Source organism: Cnephaeus nilssonii (genome assembly GCF_951640355.1).
Source record: "Cnephaeus nilssonii genome assembly, chromosome: 17".
Lineage (NCBI taxonomy): Eukaryota > Metazoa > Chordata > Mammalia > Chiroptera > Vespertilionidae > Cnephaeus > Cnephaeus nilssonii.
In genome coordinates, this window is record NC_137088.1 from 26791667 (window position 1) to 26806880 (window position 15214).

A 15214-nucleotide genomic window follows, 5' to 3' on the forward strand; every position below is an offset into this window, starting at 1 on the left:
GGAGTGAAGGGTGAAAGAGAGAGAGAAACATCGATGTGAGAGAGACACATCAATTGGTTGCCTCTTGCACGCACCCTGACTGGGCCCAGGATCAAACCTGCAACTCAAGTACGTGTCCTCTTGACCAAGAATTGAACCCGCAACCCCTTGGTGCATGGACTGATGCTCTAACTGCTTAGCTTCACTGGCCAGGGCTGAATTTATTTTTGCCAGTGGATCCAAGGGGACAATTTCTGCAAGTGGTTCTTTTTCTCTTCCTCTGTCTCCCTCTCCTCTTCTAGATTCCCCACTATTGCCACCCTTGCATCCTGAAAATAGAAGTGAATTAACAAACAAACAAAATATTCCATAACTATTCTGAGAACTTCCAGACCATATTGAAAAACTTGGGACCTCCTTTTATCTCTTTTTGAAATAAAAAAAAAAAGCTTTGGAATGATTTCTCTTTCATTATTGGTTGAAAAAATTAATGCTACTTAAGAGACTATATACTTGTGCTCAAATTGAGTTTGAGGGGATTTGGTTCTCAATGTTTTGGAAATAATATTTATAGAACAACTTATGAGTAATATTTTCATTTATTTTATAGTTAGTATAAATACTATATTTTAATTTCCATTATTATAATCTCAACAATAATAGGAATAATATGTGTGTGATTCAGTTATAGTTATTTTAAACTGCAGAAAAAACTTTTTGTTTGCATAGGGATGTACTTACTGTAGTTATAAAGCAAATGTAAAAGTTAATTTTTATCTAACATCTGCACTCTCTTGTTCTTTGCAGCATGATTCACAATAGCCAATATATGGTTACAACCTAAACGTCATCAATGGATGAATAGATAAGGAAAATGTGACTTATACAGAATGGATAACAACATGTGTTATGTACAAACAATGGAATATTATTCAGCTTCCTCCACAGAAGAAAATCTGCCATTTGCAACAACATGGATGAACCTGGAAAACGGTATGTTTAATGAAATAAGCCAGTCACAGAAGGACAAATACCACATTATTCCATTTCTCTGAGGTATCTAAAATAGTCAAACTCATTGAAACAGAAAGTAGGAAGATAGTTGCCAGGCACTGGGGGCAGGGTGAAACGGGGCATTGCTATCGTGCAGGTAGATGGATATGTTCCACAGGTCTGCTGTATAACACTGTCATATGTTCAAAGTCAGATAAAAATGGAAATCCTGAGCCCTTTTTTGCTCTGGTATTATTTTCATTTAGGCCAGAAGCTTCACGTCGTCTGCCTCCTTTCCAGAAAAGTAAATCTGCCCGGGGGGGATGCACTCTGAGGGGTGGAGATTCCCCACACAGCTCCGAACTCCAGCACACACTTAAGACATTTTTAAATTTCCTCAGGTGAGACAGGAAATGAATGGGGGCTAGTAACCGTTGCTGATATTCAAGTGCTGTTCTTTGCGAGACTTGCATTTAGCATCTGTCATCGAAGGGCCTTAAAACTCCTTCCAGCCAGCAGTCTGCTGGGTTATGGTCCATGAAAGCTTTGACCTGGCTGAGGAGGAATGACGCAGAGGCACATGTGGGTCAGCAATCTGGGGCTTTACAGAGGCTCACGTCACATGCATCTGACACTATTTTTAGGAATTTCAGCCTTCACACCATTGTTCCACATATGATAGCCATCTCTGTGTCTGCGCATATTCCTCTGATGTGAATGACAAGTCTAAAATTAAATCCATTTTCTTTTGGATTTACTGTTCTTCTGATGCCACCACCGCTGCTGCTGCTGCAAAACAAACAAACAAAAATATGTTACACAGATTTATTTTTAATAATTTCCTTAAGAGAGAGGTCAAAGGAGCTTTTCTGAGCTATTCCTTGAGAGCTGATTCTGGGGGTAATTTATCTGTCTCAGGTGATGCCAGCAACGTAGATGCTGCTCTGTCACATTTTGTGGAATGAATGGTTGTCCCCATTCCAGAGTATCTGTAATGGGAACAGATCCCCATCTGTCAAAAGTGATTGGATGCCATTCAGCAGAAAGACAATTTGATTCAAGCCCTTTTTTTCTCTCTCTATACTAACCAGCACCTCCCTCTAATTCTGAGAAATGTCATGGTGTATGGAGAGATCATGAACTTTTTAGTCAGCAAATTGCAATTTGAATCTTGAAATTGCCACCCATTATCTGTGGCCACTTAGGAGAACCCACTCAATTTTTCTGAACTTCCCTGTTGCATCATAAAATAGGGTTGCTGGGAGAATGAAGTGAGAGAATGTACATTGTGTAGATGGTAGGGACTTGGTCAAGTATGTTCTCTCCCTACTCGTTAGCCCAAAATTTAAGAAGTGCTGAGTGACAATGTCAATGTAAGTGGTGGAACAACAAAACCCAGCTGATAACTTGCACATTAATTCACTGAATCATTCATTCAGTTAGTACACATTGATTGAGTGTTTTCTTAGTACTGTCCTGAGAGCTGGGAAATAGACATGGGCAGGACTTGGATCCTGATACCCCATTCCCAGCCCCTGCCCTGGAGAAAGCAAAGGGCAGATGCTGCTCAGCCGTCAGGCTCAGAGGTGTAAGTGCTGAGCAAATTCAAAGTCAAAATAGCACTGATGTCCCGAGGCCATTTGAGCTGGTCAGCATCCTCAGAGCCAGCCCTGCCCAGGCCCCGCAGTCTCCTGGTGACGACATAGGACCATTTTTTTGCTGACGGACAGACATAGGGTTCCTAAGATGAAAGCGACTTAAAGCTGCCCTGGCTTACTGAGTGGAGTGTGGAAAAGACTGATACTTCCTTCTCTTTTCAAAAGTTTTTGAGGGCAGATGAGATGACCTCAGACTAAAGCCAGAAGACCTGCTGGGTCTACATGAAATACGTGTGTCTTCTTTGGCAGGCTGGGACTCAGTGGAGAGAGGTGTGTGTGCGGCGTGTGCCTTCACCTGTGACAGAGCAAATGTGTACTTTGGAGTGTACTCACAGAAAAAGCAAGAATGCCCTCTTACTCTGGATGCTGCCATTTATACATTCTGTAGGCTGTCTGGTTTTAGAATCGTAATTTTTATTTCAGACCAATTAAAATGTAAGTAGAAGAAAATAATATCATGAGTTGGTTTATAAAGGAAAAGCTTACCGAGTAAGGAGAGCAGTAGTTTCTGAATGCTTCCTTATCTCTTCATCCCTTCTCTTCATTATTTACCTTGATCCTCCATGCGCCTGTACGAGGTTGATATGACAATCTTTGTTTTGCATAGAGGTAAACTTGGATTTGAGAGGCAAATAATTTGCCCAAGGTTACACAGCTGGTAAATGGCAAAGCCAGGTCTGTCTGACTCTGAAGCTCACAAGCTCCACGGTGCTTTCTGCATGGCACCAGCTCTGTATAATATAAGTAAAATGTGTGCGATATGATTTATAATATGAGCATGTGCAAAGTGCCACAGGAACCCCACCCTTGGAACAAACCCTTCTCCTAGGGAGGCCATAAAATGTTTCACAAGACAGCCGTCTCATTTTAGAGGCAAAAGTAATGCAGTGAAACTCAGAGAGGCGGTGACTTGCCTGAGGTGGCAAAGTGGCAGCAGTAAAACAGAACCAAAGGCTTAAACAGTGCTTTTCCTATACATAAGAACATGCTGTCTTATGATGCCCAAAGTGTTGGGGCTTCACAGCAGCTAAAAAGAATTTTTAGGCCAACCAGAAAGTAGAAGACCGAAGTTTAATGGTGCTGGGAGGAAATTGGTCCCCACGCCATTTGGTTTAGCCAAGACTGGTTGCTCCCAAGTGGTAGTTTCTCTCTGCCTTCCAGCAGGTGTCAAGGTGGAAGCTGAATATGGCTGTGAGTGGAACATAGTCTGACAGACAATCTTGAGTCCACACATGAAGTCCCTTTCTCCTCAATCAGTGTGAATCCTTGGTCCCACCCAGTTACTGACCCAAGTGCTGGGTATGTGGAGAATAAATCATGCCAATCTTGAGACATGTCTAGCTTGTATCATTGAGCCTGTGGAAGCTTACCCTTGTATGAAGGCATTTGTGGGTGTGTTGTGTTTTTTTTTTTTTTTGCTTGTTTGAGGAGATATTAATAAAAATAAAGCCAGCAAAAGCAACATGATTGTAATTAATGCTAATAAAGGGAAGAACCAGATTGCTGAGTGCATCTGTTCAATCTGGCTTTTTGAGCAGTTGGCAGGGATTTCATTTTTGGTAAATGGGAGATAGTGCATCAGGGCTATTACCCATTTCTAATACCATTACACTCGGATAATGATGGCACAGTTTCTGTTTCCAGACTTGGGCAGCTGCCCAGTAGGTTTTGTGTAAAAATGGGATCAAGTGTAATCTGCGTGAGAAAATTGTTCTTGATGTTCTGTACCGCCAGTACCCCTACTTGGAGCCTGTGTTTTGGTTATCTACGGTCATGTGACAAGCTTGCTGAACTTAGGTACTGAAACACAGTTTGCTCTCTTCATGGGATTTTGGGGTCAGGAAATCAGAAGGGCACAGTGGAAATGCTTGTCTCTTCTCCATGATGTTTAGGTCTTTGTTTTTGTCTTCTCCTGACATTTAATTCTTTGTTCATCACATCATTCTCCATTGAATCTAGGGGACATCTAAGGGTAGCATGCCATTCTCTGGGAATTGGGAGGAGGCATCGGGAAGAGAGAGGAAGGAAGCCATGGAATCAGTGTAAACCTGAGCAAAATAAAATAAACACTACAGTGAATTGTTTCATGAAAGGAACAATATTGGCCATCAATTTCTAACATTTGGTGGAATTGTAGGTGGGGGTGTTGACTAATGGCTGGGAGAGAGGCTTCTAGGCCACTACAAATGCTACTCACTGATCTCAGTTGTGTGTCCTGTGAAATTCCATCTGCCTCTCAGTGATGATTTGTCTTTTTATTTATTTATTATTTTTTTCTCACTTGTGATTTGTACACTTCTCTAATGTTATGCTTTAATCTAAAAGTTCACCCCAAAATTTCAACCTAGAGTGTGTGTGAGTGTGTGTGGTCTTTCTGTAAATAATTATTAAGGAGAATTTAGACATTTTATCTGTCTAATAATCTAGATAAAAATGAGAGAAAAAATAATGATTCCAGTGGTAGGAATTGGCAGGGGGGGAGGGGATTGTTAGTTTTATGCCAGGGGAAAAAATTATGATGATGAACCTCAAAGTGGTTGAAATTTGATGCAGGGGAACTTTTAAGTATGGATTCTTTTCCTCTCAATTTTCCTCGGCCTCTCTGCGCCCTCTATCTCTTCAGAGGACTGAAGGTGGGATGCTTCTGGAATTCCCGGTAAACTACTGGGCTCACTCTTGTTCTAATCTCCCATCAACTCCGGGAGGTGCTTTCACATAGTCTATTTCTGTGACTCTTTTGATGTGTCAAAAACCTTCAAGACTCTGAAAGGCCATTTGAAAAGTAAGAGAGGAAGACGTACAAATGGCCCAGGAGAGAGGCCACATTCCTTTCAGAAGTCCCACAAGAAGAAAATTACAGCTAGTCTTTTGAAACGCTTGTCCAGGCAGGGTTTGGTGACTAAGAGTGGGGTATTTGAAGAAGATGACTTGATTTCCCACTGTGAGGCACTCTGAAAAAAATAAATAAAAACAAATATTTTGAGCTCAGGTCTGACATTCTACACTTCATCTATTATCTCTGGTCAAGTGAAAGCCCTTTTACAACGTTCCCAAGTATAGGAGCTAATTGCAGTAGTTCCCCCACACCTTTTTTTTTTTATGATTGAAACTTAAACAGCACAGTGTGTTTGATATACTGATAATCAAATAGTAGTTGGTCTGCTTTATAAATCTATTCTTTCATACTCAAAGTCATTCATGTTATTCAGTAAGATGCCTCACCCTAATTCTCACAGCTCATCTTTGATACTTTTGTCTTTAAGATTTTTATTGCCTAGATATTGTATTAATTACTTATTGCTATGCAACAGCTCCCACCCACCCCCCCCCCAATTATTTATTTTGCTCACAAATCTGAAATTTGGGCAGAGGTTGGCAGGTATAGCTCATCAGCTGGAGCAACTTGACTGGAGGCTGGATCATATACTTTCAAGATGGCCCACTCCGATGACAGGCAAGTTGATGCTGACATTTTTATGATCTAGCATTGGAAGTCATAGTGTCACTTCTGTCATACTCTATTGGTTGAGGTAGCCAAAAGAATAGATCTACCCAGATTCAAGAAGAAGAGACTTACATTCTATCTCTTGATGAAGGAATGACAAGGTTCTAAAAGAGCCTTGAGAAATGGGAGATATCATTCTGGCCATCTTTGGAAAATACAATGTGCCACATACCATATGATGAAATACTGACTATCCCAGAGGATTGACAAGATGCTCATCAAACAAGAGTGCATCTTTCCACATACTTTCATGAGAGAATTCCCATGCCAACTACTAGAAGGAGGAAGCATCAAAGGACTACTTATGATCTCTCACTCTTTTGAGGATACCTCATCCTTTCCTCTCCAAGGAACAAAGTATGGCTAATTTCCAGCCATTGCATTGAAACTCAGACCTGGCTGAGTTTTCCTCCCATGAAAGGAAGGCTGAGGCAAATACGTACAATAGGTCATTGGAGCTTGTGCTTCTTGTCTTCACATTGAAAGAAAACTGAGTGAAGCCTGTATTAGTAGGCTATCTTTCAAATTCCCTGTCTATCTAGATTGTAACAGGGAAGGGAGAGAGAAGGATTTACCATATTTTTTTTTCATACAACCTTATGAGTATTAAGGCAGATATTATTCAGTGCTTCTTGAATCCTTGCTATTATTTAACAATCGATTAAGAACCCAGGCCACATAGAGGGTGTAATTAGCATCCTTAAACTTCCAAAATGTATATAACTAAAGTTCAAGCTATGGCTCAAAATTACTCACTCACTTAAAGGCGATAGAATGTGGAATAGACTTCAAAGCAAGGATTGTACTGTTGAGCGTGTGTTGAAGAGCAGGAGGAGGTCATGTTAGAAAAAAAGATTACAGATTTTATCTGGAGATTTTTAGGAAATTGATCAGTTTGAGCCTTTCTCCTAGCCCCATCCCATCTATTGGCAAGGAGGTCCGAGACACCTTCAGACTGCTGTCACCCTTTCCCAGGAGCCCCACAGGTTTCCTGAGCTAGATGTCCACAGTGCTAGCCCCATTGTTGGCTACATGACTCTCCTACTCCACAATCTAAGATTGAAGATCCCAGGAATTCAGCCTACCTTTCTGCTCCCTTTTATTTGGGACATTTGGGCATCAAAGTTGTTTCCAACTTCTCCCACTGAGGCTGTGGCTCTTGGAGGATGCCTGTTTTATACCCACTTGGCATTCACCCATCTATTCAGTCAGTCATCACTATGTATTATATGCCAACTGCACCAGGCATTGTGCATGATGCTGGGTATAGGATTGTGATAAATCAGACCTAGTCCTTGGCTTCATAAAATTTAAAAATATAATAGAGGAAGAAGACAATAAACCATAAATAATATATAGACCCCCAAAAAACTGAATAATATATAATTCAAATTGTGTTAAGTTCTCTGAAAGACTAAACAGGGTGCAGAGAGACAGGGTCAAGGTGAGGCATCAACTTAAATAAGCCCAGCATCTTGTCTTATTCCTAAGTTTTTTGGTGGAGCTACATTCCTATTTTGTCTGTGCCCTATACTGAATAATAACAGCAACAGTAGAACCACTAATAATAATAATCCTTAATACTTATATAGCACTGACTATGGCCCAGGCACTTTTGTAAATAATTTTCATATGCTAACTCATTTAACATGGCATTGGTTAATGGCCTAGATAGCACCAGAATTTAAGGTCTGCTGTCGCCTGTATGTTATGGTCTTGTTCTTCTCCTCCCATCACAAACACACACAGACCCCCACCCTCCTCTCCAGCAGCTTCTTCCTGCAGCCTGAGAGGAGTCTGAATGAAGAATGAAGCAGTATATCCATTTGGTCTGTAGTTGTGATGGCCTCTTTTTGGGGCACTGCTTCCACCCTGGTATGTGTCCTGCACAATTCCGCCACTCCCTGTTTCTTTCTCCTTGCGCGGTGTTCCCAGAGAAGTGCACAGACGCAGCACTGATCCACCTCTCAAGGAGCCAATGTCATCAGTATGTAGCTGGAAAGGAAGATAATCATTGCAAAGACATGGAACATGAAGTTGGAACATTTGGGTATCAAAATTTGGAAATCTCACAGGAGAGATCAACTTGGGCATACTAGTTTTCTAACACATTTTTAGAAGATGAATTATTTTTAAATAAAATATTATTTGGAAACTAAAGGCCTGGTGCACGAAATTCATGCATGGGGGGGCGTCCCCCTCAGCCCAGCCTGCACCCTCTCCAATCTGGTACACCTCGGGGGATGTCCGACTGCTGGTTTAGGCCCGATCCCTGAGATCAGGCCTAAACTGGCAGTTGGACATCCCTCTCACAATACTGGACCGCTGGCTCCTAATCACTCATCTGCCTGCCTGCCTGGTCGCCCCTAACTGTCCCCCCTGCTGACCTGGTCACCCCTAACTGCCCCCTGCTGCCAGCCTGGTTGCCCCCAACTGCAGCCCCCTGCTGGCCTGGTCACCCCCAACTTCCTCCCCCCCGCCCCCCCGCTGGCCTAGTCGCCCCTCACTGCCCCCCCTGCCAGCCTAATCACCCCCATCTGCCCCCCCTGCCAGCCTGGTCACCCCCAACTGCACCCTCCACCAACCTGGTCACCCCTAACTATCCCCCCCACCAGCCTGGTTGCCTCTTACTGCCCCCCCTGCTGGCCTGGCCACCCCTCATAGCCTCCCCCCACTGGCCTGGTCACCCCACATAGCCTGCTGTTCAGTCATTTGGTCGTCCCTCACTAACCCCCCTGCCGGCCTGGTCGTAAGCAGTCATCTTGTGAGGGCATGATGGTCAAGTTGCATATTACCTCTTTATTATATAGGATTCCAATACATAAGACAGGTAGAGTGTGAGTGTGGAGACCCATGGTCCAGCTCTACCTTTCTCATCCTTAGATCATCCAAGTCAGCTACAGGGAACTCAGTGGCTGTGTAGAACTGAATTTTCAAACACTGCACTTGGCAATAAAGAGCAATTATAAGTAATTGAGTAGAGGATTGACATTTTTTTTAAAGTGTATTTTAGGAAATTAGTTTGGCAGTAATATACAGAGATAATTGAATGGGGAAAAATGAAGTTGAAGCGACTCCAACAGACTGTTGCTAATCTACTGATTTGAGGTGATAATATTAATACCTTGTATGATCTGATAATTAGAAATCTATCATGTACATTACCTATTCTCCCCTACATCACTGCCATGTGTTATGTAAGAGGAATGTCACTATCTCCACTTTATATTTTAAGAAGATTCATTCATGAGGACCATATGAAAATATATAACTGAGAACTATAGTTTGAGAACCCTAATAGTTCTCAGTTTGTAAGACAAGTTCCTTCTCATACTTCCACGGTAATAGCTCTCAGGTGTGGACCTGAAAGAATGGAACACAGGACAGACCTATTTCAATAGAAAAAGGAGAATAGTTGATCCAAAGCATTATTTCCCAAGATGTGTTCTTGGGGTGTTTATAGATATAATCATGGGTGTTATTTAGAGAAACTGAATCTTCTTCAAACGAGGTTGCAAAACACTGGATCCAATTTATGTTTTTTAACCATAGTGTTGATCAGAGATTTAATAAGCAAATGTGCATTAGCTCTAAGTGGGGCATAGAACATAAAGAATCACCCACATTTTCCACAGTTTTTGTTTGTTTGTTTGTTTGTTTTTTGACATGGGACTGTCTTTAGGGATATCTCACAGAGTTTTGTAAGGTTCTAGGAAATGAATTTTGGGAAACAGTGGTCTAGACCAGGGTTTACAAACCTTTTTTAAATGACTTGATACTAAATATTTTAGGCTTTGCAGGCCATATGGTCTCTGTCTCAAATACTCAACTCTGCCATTGTAGCAGGGAAGTAGCCATCAACAGTGGGCAAACAAGTAGCTGTGTTCCATTAGGGATACTGAAATTTGCATTTCACATAACTTTCATGTGTCATAAAATATTATTTTTCTTTGGAATGTTTTCAACTGTTTAAAAGAGTAAACTCTATTCTTAGCTCTTGGGCTATATAAAAGAGCCAGCAGGCTGGATTCTAGGACTTTGGGCACAACACAGGAAGGACTGGATGCAGGGTGGGAGGATGTATGCAAAGATAGGTATGAGGTCGAAGGTATATGTGGTTTGGGCAGGTGTGGGGATGGTGATGAAGGCTGGCCTTCTTGCCCTCAGAATGCTGCCTAGTGCTTGACACTGTTGTAAAGGGTAACTCTGTGAGAACTCCAGCTCATCTCAGCTCCTTGTTTAGCCTGGGCGATTTACCTGTGGCAGCAACATTTAGGGTAAATTCAACACTCTCAGTCAAAATCAATGACCAAAACAACAGTAGCAAGGTGGCTCATTGACTCTTGTCTGAAAAAAAATTTGTTGGCCATTGTTTGCCATCTAGCTCCTTGGTGAAACCTAATGTTATTTTCAAATCCCCTTCTTAACAGCAGGCCAAAAATTGTATTTTGGCCCTCACTTAAGGATCTTGGTGTTATCACTCTATTATATAACACCCATTTATCTCAAGGCAGTGTGTGAAATGAAGTGAGTCATTTGTTAGTCATACTTTCTAGTCCTTCCAACCTAATAGTTGCAAAAACCTGGACATACACAATGAATTTTCAATTGAAACAACAACTTTTACTCTCTCATTTTTCTCACCTCGGCCTCATTTGCCAAAGTACAGGCTGAAAAGGATTGAGGACAGAAAAGGCAGAGAGAAACATTTTGCCACCCTACCTCTCCCAAACTTGCTTCTATTCAAAAGGCAAACAGTTTAAACAGTATTCTCCCCAAAAGATCAGTAGGCATTTGTCCTTTAAAAATATTTTTTCTTATTACAAAACTAGAGGCCCAGTGCATGAAATTTGTGCATGGGTAGGATCCCTAGTTGCTGCCCGCTGCTGGCCAGGGCCTCCCTTTGCACCTGCCTTGGCCTGGCACCGCCCACTCACCTGCTTCACCATCCCGCTGTGGTCCTGCTCTCATTGGGGCCCATTGGGGCCGGCAGCGCCTCCACTGCTGCCGGCTGCCAGTGCCATGTCGCTGATGCCCGCCAAGTTCCGCGCCTCCCCCTGGTGGTCAGCGCATGTCTAACTCCCAGTTGGTCGAACTCCCACCCATAGGGAGAATTTGCATATTAGCCTTTTATTATATAGGGTAAATAAATGTTCATGTCAAAGACTTTCAAAGGAACAGAGAAGGAGAGAGATTGAGAAGAAAATCCACTTTAACCCACCACCCAGCTATAACAGCAGCTGGTTTGTTATTCTTTTTTTTTTTTTTTTTTTTCAATTTTTTTATTAAGGTATTATATGTGTACATATCTTACCATTGCCCTCCCCAAACCCCCCTCCCATATATGCCCCCACCCCCCAGAGTTTTGCATCCATTGGTTATGCTTATATGCATGCATACAAGTCCTTTGATTGATCTCTTATCTCCCCCACCTCTCCCTAACCTTCCCCTTGTAATTTGACAGTCTGTTTGATGCTTTACTGTCTCTGTATCTATCTTTTTGTTCAAGATTATAATGTTCTTTATTATCCATAAATGAGTGAGATCATGTGGTATTTTTCTTTCATTGACTGACTTATTTCACTTAACATAATGTTCTCCAATTCCTCCCAGGTTGCTGCAAATGATGAGAATTCCTTCTTTTTTATGGCAGCATAGTATTCCATTGTGTAGATGTACCACAGTTTTCTGATCCAGTCATCTGCTGACGGGCACCTAGGCTGTTTCCAAATCTTAGCTATGGTGAATTGTGCTGCTATGAACATAGGGGTGCATATATCCTTTCTAATTGGTGTTTCTAGTTTCTTCGGATATATTCCCAGGAGTGGGATTACTGGGTCAAATGGGAGTTCCATTTTCAGTTTTTTGAGGAAACTCCATACTGTTCTCCACAGTGGCTGCACCAGTCTGCAATCCCACCAGCAGTGCACGAGGGTTCCTTTTTCTCCGCATCCTCGCCAACACTTGTCGTTTGTTGATTTGTTGATGATAGCCATTCTGACAGGTGTGAGATGGTACCGCATTGTTGTTTTGATTTGCATCTCTCGGATAATTAGTGACATTGAGCATGTTTTCATGTGTCTCTTGGCCTTCCTTCTGTCTTCTTTGGAAAAGATTCTATTTAGGTCTGTTGCCCATTTTTTTATTGGATCATTTATCTTCCTTTTATTAAGTTGTATAAGCTGCCTGTAGATGTTGGAGATTAAACCTTTATCAGTGATGCCATTTGCAAATATGTTCTCCCATGCAGTGGGCCTTCTTGTTGTTTTGTTGATGGTTTCTTTTGCTGTGAAAAAGCTTTTTATTTTGATGTAGTCCCATTTGTTAATTTTCTCTTTAGCTTCCATTGCCCTAGGGGCAGTGTCAGTGAAGAATTTCTTTTGGCATATGTCTGACATTTTGCTGCCTGTGGATTGCTCTAGTATTTTTATGGTTTCCCGTCTTATGTTTAAGTCCTGTATCCATTTTGAGTTTATTTTTGTGTATGGCGTAAGTTGGTGATCAAGCTTCATTTTTTTGCATGTATCTGTCCAATTTTCCCAACACCATTTATTGAAGAGACTGTCTTTATTCCATTGTATGTTCATGCCTCCTTTGTCAAATATTAATTGAGCATAGTGGTTTGGGTCAATATCTGGATTCTCTATTCTGTTCCATTGATCTATATGTCTGTTCTTGTGCCAGTACCAGGCTGTTTTGAGAACAGTGGCTTTGTAATACAGCTTGAAATCTGGTATTGAGATCCCTCCTACTTTATTCTTCTTTCTCAGGATTGCTGTGGCTATTCGGGGTCTTTTTTTATTCCAGATGAATTTTTGGAGAGTTCTTTCAAGGTCTGTGAAATATGCCGTTGGTATTTTAATGGGGAGTGCATTGAATCTATAGATTGCTTTGGGTAGTATGGACATTTTAATGATGTTGATTCTACCAATCCATGAACATGGTATGTTCTTCCATCTGTTTACGTCTTCCTCTATCTCTTTTTTCAGTGTCCTGTAGTTTTCTGTGTATAGGTCTTTTACCTCCTTAGTTAAGTTTATTCCTAGGTATCTTAATTTTTTTGGTGCGATGGTAAATGGGATTGCCTTTTTAGTCTCTCTGTCTGTAAGTTCACTATTGGTGTATAGAAAGGCCATAGATTTCTTGGCGTTAATTTTGTATCCTGCTACATTGCCGAATTCATTTATTAAGTCTATTAGTTTTTTGACGGAGTCTTTCGGATTTTTTATGTACAATATCATGTCGTCTGCAAATAAAGACAGCTTTACTTGTTCTTTTCCAATTTGGATGCCTTTTATTTCTTCTTCTTGTCTAATTGCAATGGCTAATACTTCCAGTACTATGTCAAACAGGAGTGGTGAGAGTGGGCATCCCTGTCTTGTTCCTGTTCTTAGGGGAAATGTTTTTAGTTTTTGTCCATTGAGTATGATGTTTGCTGTGGGTTTATCATATATAGCTTTTATTATGTTGAGGTATGAGCCATCTATTCCCACCTTGTTGAGAGTTTTTATCAAGAAAGGGTGTTGGATTTTGTCAAATGCTTTTTCTGCATCAATTGATATGACTATGTGATTTTTATCTTTCAATTTGTTTATGTGATGTATCACGTTTATTGATTTGCGGATATTGTACCATCCTTGCATTCCTGGGATAAATCCTACTTGGTCATGGTGTATGATCTTTCTGATGTACTGCTGGAGCCGATTTGCTAGAATTTTGTTGAGGATTTTGGCATCTATGTTCATGAGGGATATTGGTCTGTAATTCTCTTTCATTGTGTTGTCTTTATCTGGTTTTGGTATTAGGGTGATGCTGGCTTCATAGAAGGAGCTTGGAAGTGTTCCTTCCACTTGAATTTTTTGGAATAGTCTGAGGAGGATAGGTTTTAGTTCTTCCTTGAATGTTTGGTAAAACTCTCCTGTGAAGCCATCAGGCCCCGGGGCTTTTGTTTGCCGGAAGCTTTTTGATGACTGCTTCAATTTCGTCCATAGTTATTGGCCTATTGAGCTGTTTAGATTCTTCTTGATTGATTTTTGGAAGGTTGTATTTGTCTAGGAATATGTCCATTTCCTCCAGGTTGTCCCGTTTGTTGGAATAGAGTTGTTCGTAGTATTTTGTAACAATCCTTTGTATCTCAGCGGGGTCTGTTGTTATTTCACCTCTTTCATTTCTGATTTTGTTTATTTGGGTCCTCTCTCTTTGCTTCTTGGTGAGCCTGGCTAGAGGCCCATCAATCTTGTTTATCCTTTCAAAGAACCAGCTCTTGGTTTTGTTGATCTTATGTATTGTTTCTTTGGTCTCTATGTCATTTATCTCCGCTCTGATCTTTGTTATTTCCTTCCTTCTGGTTACACTGGGCTTTTCTTGCTGCTCTTTTTCTAGCTCTTTGAGTTGTAGGGTTAAGTAATTTATTACCATTGTTTCTTGTTTTTTGCAATAGGCCTGTAGAGCTATGAACTTCCCTCTCAAGACTGCTTTCGCTGTGTCCCATAGATTTTGGATTGTTGTGTTTTCATTGTCATTTGTTGCCATGATGTTTTTTATTTCTTCCTTGATCTCTCTGGTGACCCAGTCCTTGTTTAATAGCATGCTGTTTAGTCTCCATGTGTTTGATTTCTTTGGATTGTATTTATTGTAGTTGATTTCCAGTTTTATGCCACTGTGATCTGAGAAGATGCTTGATATAATTTCTATCTTCTTGAATTTGAAGAGACTTTGCCTGTGACCCAGCATATGGTCTATCTTTGAAAATGACCCATGTGCACTTGAGAAGAATGTATATTCTGTGGCTTTGGGGTGAAATGTTCTGAAGATGTCAATTAATTCCATCTGGTCTAGTGAGTCATTTAGGATTGCTGTTTCTTTGCTGATTTTTTGTTTAGAGGATTTGTCCAGTGGTGATAGTGGGGTATTAAAGTCTCCTACTATGATTGTGTTGCTATTAATCTCTCCCTTGATATCCTCCAGGAGTTTTTTTATGTATTTGGGTGCTCCTATATTGGGAGCGTATATGTTTACCAGAATTATTTCTTCTTGTTGGATTTCTCCCTTTAGTATTATGAAGTGGCCTTCCTTATCT

General features: G+C 41.1%; 1 protein-coding gene across 1 annotated transcript in view; it reads left to right on the top strand.

Moving 5' to 3' along the window:
• Positions 1 to 848: 848 nt before the first annotated feature.
• Positions 849 to 15214, top strand: part of TMEM108 (transmembrane protein 108) — a 292280-nt gene continuing 277914 nt past the window's right edge. Inside the window, exon 1 of the mRNA XM_079795721.1 lies at positions 849 to 972. The gene's annotated coding sequence lies outside the window, so the exon portion shown is untranslated. The remainder of the gene's footprint in view (positions 973 to 15214) is intronic.